Below are 12,403 nucleotides of genomic sequence, written 5' to 3' on the forward strand. Positions count from 1 at the left end.
AATTGAAAAGACCTGATACCGTGAAGTGTTTCTGCAGAGATCAGCGGCAAAGGAAAAGAGCTTAACCATTTCTGTCAGCTGTTGAAACTTTTTTCACTTAACTCTCCCTGTGGATTTGAGCGGTTTTCCAGGGATCTGAGATTGGCTGCTGTAAAGCTGTAGAAATCCCCTCTCACGTACACTTATATTCTCTCATTTGCTGACTTTTTTCTGTTTAACTTTACTGGGAACAAGGTGTTGGTCATTCAAAACTGCATTTCACATTATCACTACAAAATAAGGAAACATTTGTTAGGAACTGAACATTATGCAATTCTTTTGGCTACTGTAAAGCTGCAACCTTTCTGACCAGTTAAAGAAGTAGTTCACCCAAATATGAAAATTTGCTTGAAATTTCCATCAATTCAAGTCTTGTGAAGCGAAAAGCTACGTGTTTGACACAAATCCATCATTAAAATGTTTTAAACTTCAAACTGTTGCTTCCAGCCAGGGCCGTCCTTAGCTGACACGGGGCCCGGTGCGAGGTAGGGAGCGGGCCCCCCTCGGTCCATTCACAATCGCATTCCAGGGGGGGGGGCATCGGTCCGTTCATCGCGGGGCCCAGTGCGACCACACCAGTTGCACCCCCCTAAGGACGGCCCAGCTTTAGCTTCCAGCTAAAATATGAGTCCTCTGTCCATTGCTTTCTCCAGTGAAAAAAGTCATCTAATCTGATTAAGGAGAGACATATGCACAGATCTAGTACCATTTACAAGCTTAAAAATCCAAAACATTTCTAAACAAATATGTTGGTGGATTTTGATATGAGAGAACAACAGGGGCTATTTCACTGGAGGAAGCATTATTTATGGATTATTGACTCATGGATATTTTGTCTAGAAGCAACAGTTTAAAGTTAAAATGCCTTAATGATGGATTTGTTATAAACACCCAGCTTTTCAATTCATTAACATTTGATGACGGATTTGAGTCACGTGGATTACTTGTGGTGTTTTTATCAGCTGTTTGGACTCTCATTCTGACAGCACCCATTCACTGCACAGGATGCACTGGTGGGCATATGATGCAATACTACATTTCTCCAAATTTGTTGTGATGGAGAAACAAACTCATCTACATCTTGGATGGTCTGAGGGTGAGTAAATTTAAGCAAATTTAAATTTTTGGTGAACTACTCCTTTAAGATTTCAATATAAAACAGAAAATATATTCAGTTTAACATTAAAAAGCACAATGCGTCCAGTCAGAGGAAAAAGGCACAGGGTTTTGGCAAGGCACAGAATGCGGAGGAAACGACAGAAATGAAAGCAATTTGCAGTTGATTACTTTAAGGAGATCAGGTCCAAGCTCATGATATCAGCTTACATTGCTCACAGCAATAAACTGTATCCCTCTGTTACATAAAAAACATACAAATCTAAAATCTTTTAATCTATTAAAATCTCAGTCTGTGAATGATTAAAATGCAGATGTGTGTGGCAGTGTGAACAGTTGCTAATTCTGTAACAGATTCTGTGTCATGTGAGTTCTGTCTTCAGCAGATGTTTTTTACACTGAGCACATTAAGAGCTTCTCAGCCCATTTGCAAAAGTAGTGCACATTTTACCCCATCGAGCAGCTCCTGTCTTATCCTGGAAGATCAGAAGGCAATAGTTATATTCCCACTGTCCTTCCCAAATACAGTTCAGAATGGTTTACGGAACCTAAATTCAGTTGCAGCTCTTTTTTTGTTTGTTTGTTTTATACTTTAATGTAGTTGTTTAGAGTGACATACTTGAGTCATGTTAATCCATCCATGGCAAAGTCTATAATTTTACAAAATAGTGATGTCCTGGCTCATGAAATGTGTCTTTATAAGGATTAATGAGCAGAGTTAGGTCTAACGTGAATGTCATTAGCTATAACAGCCATGATGTAAAACATTCTGTAAAAATGTATGATTTCTAAAAATAATTTCACAATTTCCATCTGGTATAATTTTTTAGAGTTTGCCTTAACTAGAAAATGTATAAAGTGTCCATGGTGTTACAAGATTTGATTAATTTACATCACTTTTCTAGGTCTAGAAATCAATCATATTTAAAAAGTAGGATTTCATTTATCGAGGTTTTTCAAGACCGTGGGAACCTCCAAGAAAAAAAGCTGTTGTTGAGGGAGTAATTAAAATAGGAAATATCTGGTTTTGCTTATTTTAAAGCTTGTTTTTCATTTTTAAATCATTTTAAGGCCTCTTAAGGCTGCCTAGAGGGCCCCGGCCCTTGGGTTGAGAACCACTGGTCTAAATGAAATAGTATGAATATATATATTTTTTTGTATTGGTATAAATTAAGTTGTAAAAAGTATGACTTTTGTCATTAAAAATACAATTCAGTAAAAGTAATTAGTTTCAATATTACTTGGGTAATATTCAAATTCACTTTAATTTAATACACCCCTGATTCTTTTTAACAACAAGCCATCTGTCATACTATCCTCTAGCATTAGGGATATGTCCATTTATCCTTTATACACAATGTGTTAAACAAGTTTTCAGAGGTCAGGCATCATGTGTTGTTTTAATAATTTTGTCTCTGTAAGGTCAACAAGACTATACAATATGAAAGAAAATGGACATACAATACAGTCAAATATTACAATACAATACAGCACGTAAATACTGCATTTGTTACAAACTGCCAATCAAATTGCCAATCATAATAGAATCATAAGAGACATAAATTGTTGACTGCAAGGGAACATTTGAAAGATTTGAGCTGGGAATGATTTTTCTCACCACAGAGCAGTGAAGAGCACTTTTCTAGAGTGGACGACGTGCATACTTCAGACTTGACTGAAACCACATGTCTGAAGCTCCATCAAATGGAAATGTTTTCACATCTGCTGCTTGGAAAAAGCATGTGAAAATGAATTAGTATCTAGCAGATTTTCAGTTCATGTGATAGATGTACAAGCATTGAGCAAGTCAATGAGAAAGCCAACAAGAAAGTCACTATGCGTTAAAAGTTATTTCTTACTGCATGCTTAAACAGGTTGAAATCACCATGAAATCAAAATGAACAGATCTGAATATTGCAGTGTTTATTATAGATGGGTTTTTTTTTCTGTGCACATCATTAGTTTTAATGATAGATTTGTTGTTTTCACTTCACAAGACAGATGGACTGGAGTTCTGTCAATTACTTGGGGATTATTGTGATGTTTTTTTCAGCTATTTGGATTCTGATTCTGACGGCACCCATTCAAGGCAGAGGATCCACTTGGTAAGCAAGTGATGTAATACTAAATTCCTAAATCTGTTCCAGTGAAGAAAAAAAATCATTTACATCTCAGATGACCTGAGGTTGAGTATTTTCAGCAAATGTTCCTTTGACAGTATCAATTTAGTTTCTATGCTTTGCATTAGCATAAAAAAAGATCCAGCATCACAGATGTCCCAGAGGTGCACTGCTTTGTCACTGTCATGACGAACTAAACACCAGGGAGCAGCTGTTTGTGCCCCAGAGGTCACCTTGATCTAGAGATCGGCAGGAGGCTGGTGGACGTCAACATCCCACCACATGAAAAAGCCTATTGATTGAAGAAGCTACCTCTGATGCCTCTATGACTCATCTATAGGAAAGGAGCGATAGGAGCCGCGGAAGATCAAGGGGAATAAAAACACTGCATTAAACATGGAGTTTTTCCTGTTAATTCCGCTCTTCCATTGTACCACTAAAGCCGAGAGCATTACTGTGATTCTCATGTGAAAGTTTGTTTAGTTATCACATCAAAGCATCTGAAATGATTGTCACATGGGATGCACATTAGCCTATCATCTTGCTGACAGCCTACTGCTCTGGAACCACTGAGGAAATTAGCTTGTTTATGACTTACATTTACATGTTTAGTCCATGTGGCCTGCACATTTCCTCCAAACGGCTGCATTTGCCCTTCCGGATGGAGTACATGCTCTTTTTCCGAGGTCATGCAGTTGTATTCTTGAATATGGCATGAGTGTTGTCAGTGTGTAACCTCACACTTCTCTGTAACAGGTTCCCAGACTCCAGAGGGAGCAGCACGGAATAATATGCGCTTTCAGGGTGAAGACTCTTCGCCTCTCTCCTTGTCAGCTGTAGCCATCGCTGATTTGGTAAGACACACGTTTTATACAGAGGTAATGAAAAGTTTATAGAAAACAGGTGGACATTAAATGAGTTCCACAGTGTCCGTCTCAGCTGTGTCCCATTGTGTGTGAGCTAAAACATCCAAGAAATCTGAACACATGAGCTCCTAGTAAAATGTTTCTCCATTGATTTACGTAAGTTGTGGTGTCTGTATCCCTTACTGCAAGTATACCAGAGTTTTGGTTGTTTATTTGTGTACCAGTCTCTACATAGTGGACTGACTAGGGTTTTTTTTACAGCCCCAATTCCAGAGAAGTTGGGATGTTTTGTAAAATGTAATAAAATAAAGAATCTGTGATTTGTTCATTCTCTTTAACTTTTATTTAATTGACAAAAGCACAAAGGAAAGATTTCCAAAGTTTTCACTGACCAACGTAAATGTATTTTGTAAATATGAACAAATTTTGTTTTTGCGGGCTGCAACACATTAAAAAAAAGTTGGGACAGAGGCAAAATAAAAGTGAATATCCACGTTAAACTGTTTTGAAACAGTTCACAGTAAGCAGGTGAACTGGTAATAGGTCAAGGTATCATGTTTGGGTATAAAAGGAGCATCTCAGTCTTTGCAAGCAAAGCTGGATCATGGCTCATCACTTTGTGCCAAATTTCACGAGAGAAGTGTCAAACAAATCAAAAATCACATTTCGCAATGCAAAATTGCAAAGAATTTAGGTCTTTCACCAAGTACCATACATAATATTGTGAAAAGATTCAGGCAATCCAGAGAAATCTCAGGCAGGAAACCTCAGTTGAATGTGCTTGACCTTTGAGCCCTCAGATGGCATTGCATAAGAAACCATCATGCTGTGGCGTTAAATATAGCCAGATGGGCTCAGGAGTACTTCAGAAAACCACTGTCATTTACCACAGTCTGCTGCTACATCAAGAAATGCAACTTGAATATCTGTTACTCTAGGAGAAAGCTATACATCAACTCTATGCAGCGATGCTGCTGGGTTCTCTGGGCCAGAGCTCATCTCAGATAGTCAAAAAGACAGTGAAAATGTGTGCTGTACTGTACTGTAACTTTTTTTCCGGAAAAATGGATTTCGAGTTCTCAGTCCCAAAGACCAATGTGACCATCCAGACTTTCATTAGCGACAGAAGCAAAAGCAAACGTCTGTAATGGTATGGGGGTGCAGCAAGGTTATTATAGATTTAAATTTTTAAATTTGTTTTATTTTAATATCTTTTTCAAATTTGCCATAAAATTCAGTTTAGTTTTTATTAGTTTCATTCATATTTTTGTTAGTTTTAGTTTAGTTTTTATTTTGTGAACGCATTTTTATTTAGTTTTTATATAGTTTAGTTTCAGTTTTAGTTTCAGTTTTAATTAAAGTTTAGCAGAATTAACAGATAACTTCCAGAGCGCAGGCCAAAGAAAGACAAATGTAGCCTAATTTGGTTATGATGGTTAGATGTCTTTTTTCTTTTTTAACAATCATAATATATTGTAACTGTCGTGTCTTGCTCACTTTTCCGTGAACAACTGCGCATAAATTCTAACTGGGACTAATGAAATTCAATAATAACGGCAATCGCATTTAACAGTAAAGGCTTATATTTGAATGTTCTTTTCATTTATGAAGACTTATAAGCGTGTGCATGATGTGATTTAGCCAATGCACAACATTTCAAAAGCCTGGCAGAGTTATCACAAGATGCTTGGCTAAAGTTTTGTGTTGTTTACAGAAAGGTTGCGCGTTCTCATCTTTTTTTCCTGTTAATTATCATGTTGCGCTGCATGTCTGTTTTTCTTCAAAGCACCAACTTAGAATGACTAATGATGGTTTGATTGCTTGTGTTACATGAGAAAATAAATAATCTTGCTACAGGACCCGTGCAGGCTTTAAAATTATTTGCGTCTCTCCGTCAGATAACCCCATGTGCGTGATGCGCCATTACAGGTAGGCTATTCCCTAAACCTCCACACAGCTCGTATTTTTAAGGGGCGAGAACGTAATGATTACGAAAATTATTATTCATTTTTTATAATTATTATTTTATTTCAGTTAGTTTTTCAATAACTGTTGTTAGTTTAGTTTCGTTTTAGTTTTCGTTTACGAAAATTACCTTGGGGTGCAGCAGAGCAAACAGCATGGGTGACTGGCATATGTGCGAAAGTACTATTGACATGGAGGCATATACTGGGATTGTACAGAGGCATATACTGCCATCAAGATGACGTCTTTCATGGAAAGTCCATGGTTATTATATCAAGACAATGCCAGGTCTCATTCTGCATGTGCTATAACAGCGTGGTTTCATAGACAGAGTGAATGTGCTAGACTGGCCAGAAAATCTGTCTCCTATTGAAAATGTATGGCTCATCATGAAAAGGAGAATCAGACAACAACAATCACAGACTGCTAAGCATCTGAAGTCTTGTATCAAGCGAGATTGGACAAAAATGTAGCTTGCAGAACTTTAACACTGTGTCAGGGTTCTGTCACTTCGGTCTAGTGTTATTCATGGTTTTGTGATACTCCCGTCATGCCATTGTTTTCATGTGAGCGTGCGACTTTGAGAGTGCTTGAGCCGTGCTCTCTCGTCTGCGTGTACTCTTTCATGTTGGAGCGTGGTGTTCAGATCCCGGCACTCATGTCTTGTTGAGTTTCGGTTTTGTGTTGGGGTCCGGACGCTCCATGTTCTGTCTGGTTGAGTTTGCTCGGCCGTGAGCTCTTCTGTCCACGTTTGTTGTGTTTGTGTAGCATGTGGTTTGTGTTGGGCCGCGTGCTTTTCTTGTTGTCTTGTGTTGTTGTTGCACGCAGCTCGTGTTATCGTCTGTGTGCTTTCATGTTCTGTTTTGTCTTGTGCTGTGTAGCACGCAGCTTGGTTTTTGCTGGCTGCGTGCTGTCTTGTCTTGTGTGAATACGCGGCTTATGAGTTCTCATCTCGTTCGTGTCTTATGTTCAAGCACATGGCTTGTGATTGTTTTGCTGGCCAGGTGTTTGTTTTGTCTGAGCACATGGCTTTTGTCTTTGTTTCCTGTGTGCCATGTGCTCTCGTCAATTGTCTTCACCCCACCCATCTTGTTACCTGATTATTGGTTAATTTGCCCCACATGTGTTCCCTCGTTACCCTCATTTGCTTCCTATTTATTCTCCTTTGTGTTTGCAGTCCCGTACGAGTTCTTCATCGTATCTCCCTGGATGTGTCGTGTCCACTGTCCAGATCCTGCCTTGCCTAGCCTTGCCAGCCTGTTTTTCCCCCACGGGGTAGTTTTTGTTGTTTATTTTGTTTTTTAATAAAAAGCCCTTATCTCCTGCACCATTGAGTCCTCGCCTCATCCTTTCATCCCCAACCCTGACAGACTTAGTATCCTCAATTCCTAAACAATTAAACATTGTAATTAAAAGGACTGTTGATGTGACCGTGTTAAACATGCCTCTGTCCCAACTTTTTTGGAGTGTTGCAGCCATCAAAATCAAAATTTGTTAATATTTACAAAATACATTTACGCTGGAAAACTTTTCTTTGTACTTGTGTCAAGTAAATAAAAGTTAAAGAGAATGAACAAATCACAAGTTTCTTGATTTTATTGCATTTTACAAAATGTCCCAACTTTTCTGGAATTGGGGTTGTAAGAATTAACATTATGTAAGAGTTAATCAATTGCACTCAAGCTTTAATTCTTTCATTCTTAAATTCTTAAATGAAAATCTTTTTTTTTTTGTATATTGTGAACTTGTGAAAGGAAAATTTGACGAGGAAGAACATTTCAAACCAAAATACCAGCTGGTCATCAAGGTTATGGCCTCCTATCAATAGCATTCAAGAGCCAACAATGTTTTTTCTATAAATAAAAATGAAGTAAACGTTTTTTTCTGTCTATTTTACAGTAAGTGACTTAGTTAAATACTAGTAATTTGCTCATTTTTTAACATAAAATGACAGTTTATTTATCTGTTATAAGGGGTGTGGCAGATATCACTATTCATGGAAACAGATAAATGATCTTTTTTAATTAAAATCCTTTTTTGTATAAATGTGATTTGTCTAGTGTAAATTTGAAAAGTAAAATACACGTTATTATGGCAGTTTTAATATTAATAAACATTAATACCAAAACACTGCCAAATGTGTATTTGAATTTTCAAATTCGCAGTAGACATCATATATATATATATATATATATATATATATATAAAAAAAGTACAATATATATATATATATATATATAAATCAAGTACAAATTGTACAAATTACTCTCCTGAAATGAAGAACTAAACCAGTTGCTTCATGCTAAAAAATGTGACGTCATTTCCATTCTTGAAGTCATCCTGAAAGTTTACGGTGACGTCACAGCTCAGAGAAGAGTAACACCTCCCACCACATGCTTTTTTTACAGCGGTGCGGAGAGCAAAGTTGTGAAAGAGACTACGCAGAAGGAATCCCCTCTTACCTCACTTTATCTCTTTCCCACAGATGAGTACTTATTGACACCGCTAGATGTGTGGGCAGCTCCGTTAAAGGATGTCTGCATACGTGGGTGCTTGCGTACGTGTGTTTATACCGTTTTGCGTCCATAACGTCCCTGTTGGAGCGTGCACAAACGCGTCTGTGCGCATCTCACTTCTATCTGTGGCTAGATGTAACGGATGAAACATTCCTTGACCACACTATGTGGGCACCATCAGCATCATTATCATCATCCCTGAGACATGGAATGGACGGCAGGGTGTAGGTACACACAGTGTGAGGGCCACTAATATGAGAATGACACCTCTCTGCCCACACATGGCCTGTTCCTCACCAATCAGAGTCACTCACAGAGGCATGCAGGGTGGGCGGCCATATCACGCAGGCTAAGTAATGAAGGTGTTGATGGAGAACACCACCGTTTTCACACGTCACGCCGGGCAGATTGGTCATATGGTGAAAATAAAATGACCTGTGTCATCAGTACATATATACAGAAATAGATCACATGAAATGGTACCGTTTTAATTAATCGACATGCTCCCTGAAGGCTGCCTACCGGTGTCCACAAGGTCCATTTTTGTGATTAAGCCTGTATTTCTATAATGACTACACCCGCTCCCAAAACACACATGCACACACACTGAACCACATGCCCAATTACCAGGTCTCTTATTAGCTTTAGATTAATGATCCCCTGAGGCTTCTCTTGTGTGAAAGAGCGCAGCCCCACCAACCCACACACTGCTCACACACATGGGCATTTTAATTGGCAGCAAAATCCAACCATAGTAATGCTCTTACAAGTCTGAGTCATCCTCACAGCACTGCATGCAAAACACTGCGCCATTAACTTTCAAGTGCATTTGTGTGTTGATAGTTCGATATGCTTTCTAATGTGAGGAACGATAAGGCTCGGGCAAATTCAGATGACTTGTTTTTAATGAAAAGTAACCTGGTATTGAACACATCTGAAAAAGAGCAAAGATGTACAGTACTCCATTAACCCTTTAATTTGACCTGTAACCAGACTTTAAGGCTCTCTATCGCCATCTGTGGATGAGACATACAATTGTAAGTTACTTGGACCTTCTTTACTTATGGACATGATGTAAACACACAAGGACCAATGATGGGATGGTCGACTGAAATTTCCCGCTAAATTTAACTCAACAGGTCTAAATAAGAGTCATTAGGCTTACCGTAGAGATTTCCAAAGTAAAAAGGCAAGAAAGCAATTCTGAACGTGTTTCGAAAAATGTAATGACAGTGTACCTATTTTTAAGAAAAGAAGGGTTTAAAAAACAACTTATAACCATATATTTATGCTAATATATCAAGCTGCTTGAGCTACCAAAATCTCCTTTGTACTTTAAAATGTACTGACACCACCATAAAAATACAGGTGGTTCAATAGAAAGACACATGATGAATCAGAGTTCATCGTAAATAAAATATAATCATTTATGTAATATGTCACACAGGGACTTATGGGAATTTTCTTTCACTGTTTTTCACCATAAATTGCATAATTCATAGTTTTTATCTCCAAAACTCATAAATTGTCAAGTATTTTACCGTATATTTACATATAATGGGATGTTAAACCATTCATTTTTTTTCACCGTTTATGGTGGCGTATAAGGTAACTTACAGTTAGTCTATTAACAGGTTTTTACTATACCATTTCAAATTTACAGGTTGTAGTGTTGTGAGGATGCTTTTTTCTTCTGTTTTACCATTAATGTGATGAAGTTCAATAGACTCAAATAACAAGATGGTCTATGCTTAATGACAGTAAGAGTGAACGAGTCAGAAAATTAGCAAATCAGAGCCTGGTCTGACTCGCAGGTTTTTTTTTTCTTCTCATTTTTAATCTACCAAAATATGATTACATTAGTTGAGAGAAAATGTTAAAAGGTTAAGGTTGTTTACTGTTTAATTTAGTGCATCTCCACTTTATTTCTTAAAGGCATAGTTGTCGACTTTATTGTCATTTTTACACTAACTCCCTATTCAGCCCTGTTCTGTTGTAATACACTACATTTGAATGAAACACTAAAAATGGTATTTGAATGAAACAAAAATGAAAGAACACACTGCACATGTTGCCAAAATGAAGTTGTGATCAAGAAACCATGTGGTGCCAGAGACCTCAATGGAGAACCGGTTTGGAGGATCAAAGGTGGATACATTTACCCGTTTCCTTCCGTGCATTTGTGAGACAAGCATATGTGCCAGTAAGTACAGGGTGGAGGATGTCTGAAGGGAATAAAATGGTTCAGTTTTTGCCGAGGGGGAACTCAAATAAAACCACACAGCTGACTCAGACACCCTCCATCCAACCACAACACACAATCTGCTGCCATAGAGTATTAGAGTATTACACCTGGGCACACAACCACAGATTTACAGTTACACCCCACCGCAAACACAAACCCACTGGCACCTGGGAACAGCTCATTTTGTCTAACTTACTGTCAGTGTGTGTATGTCTCCTACAGTCATCTCCAGGCAAACATTCTCCTGGTATGATTGTAATATCGCACATAATGAGGATTCTGACAGAGCCCGAGCACCATGTGCAGTTGTTACGACTGTCACACCTGTGATCGTGAGTGATGAATTCTGAGCAAATCACGCCATAGGGGTTTGAACAAGGTCCTGTACTTGCCATTAACATGCAGTCAGATCAAGTCAAGCGGATCATCACCCAATCAGAACACGGAGAGTTTACATTTGTCCACGTCAACCAGATTCTGTATGTAGGTAGAGCTGCACAATTAATCGAAAAGATAATTGTGATTACAATGAACTAATCATAAAAATGGACTATTAGCATTCTATTTTTGCCAGTGTGCTAAAAGTTTCTATTAACAACATGCTTTTGCAGTGTTGAGCATCATAGCCAATCAAAGATGAGCAAATTAATGCAAAGGCCAATCGGAGGCATTTAAGTTAGTCGCTGTTCAGAAAAATACCAAGTAAGTTTTGTTCACCACGCAGACACTCTGCGAATCCTGCACTTATATCAAATTAATTGTTGACACATTTTAAATATGATATTCATTGTGCAATGTAAATAGCTTCATTGATTGTTAATGGGAGTTTTTGGTGAAAGTGCAGAACTCAGTCAATGAGCTCCTGATGAACTGATGTGAATGGGGTGGGAGTGGGTGGAGTTTGTGTGACATTAACCTTTGAATGCAGATAGAGGCCCAGTCCCAAATGGCACCCTAAACCCTCTCGGTCTTCCTCTGAGTCCGCACTTTCGTGACGTAATGCTGCTTTGACTGTCGGGTAGAAGTCTGCTGCGGAGCTCGCAACAGTGTGCATGAAGTGCGGATCGAGGGTGCATAACGGCCGCAAAGGGGGCGCTCGCGAGCGCCCTTCTGAGCGCTAAAATGGCAAATGGGACACCCTACGGTCTCGTGGACTTAACGGACACGCGCACGTGGTGGCCATTGTAAGTCCGTAAGACCACAAGTGCACATGAAGTGTTCCATTTGGGACAGGACCATATCCATGGAAACATGCAGACTTCAAAGGACAAGCCGAAGGTCAAAGGTCGAACCAAGTGTTTTTAAATGGGATGGTTGAGCTTACGGAGGATTGATCTTGTCACCTAGCAACTGTGACAACTGTAGTTGACCAGCGGTAGTAACCTTTGTACTGGACTTTTTTGAAAAAAAAAGTTAAATCGCGATCAATCGCATGATTTTCTGCGATTAATCGCATTGTTATGCACAACATTCAAAAATGAATTCAAAAGTAATGTATTGTGCATTTTTTTTATTTTAGGCTAAAAGCACTGCTAT

The sequence above is a fragment of the Sinocyclocheilus anshuiensis genome, unplaced genomic scaffold (assembly GCF_001515605.1).
Source record: "Sinocyclocheilus anshuiensis isolate Anshui unplaced genomic scaffold, SAMN03320099.WGS_v1.1 scaffold329, whole genome shotgun sequence".
In the NCBI taxonomy this organism is placed as follows: domain Eukaryota; kingdom Metazoa; phylum Chordata; class Actinopteri; order Cypriniformes; family Cyprinidae; genus Sinocyclocheilus; species Sinocyclocheilus anshuiensis.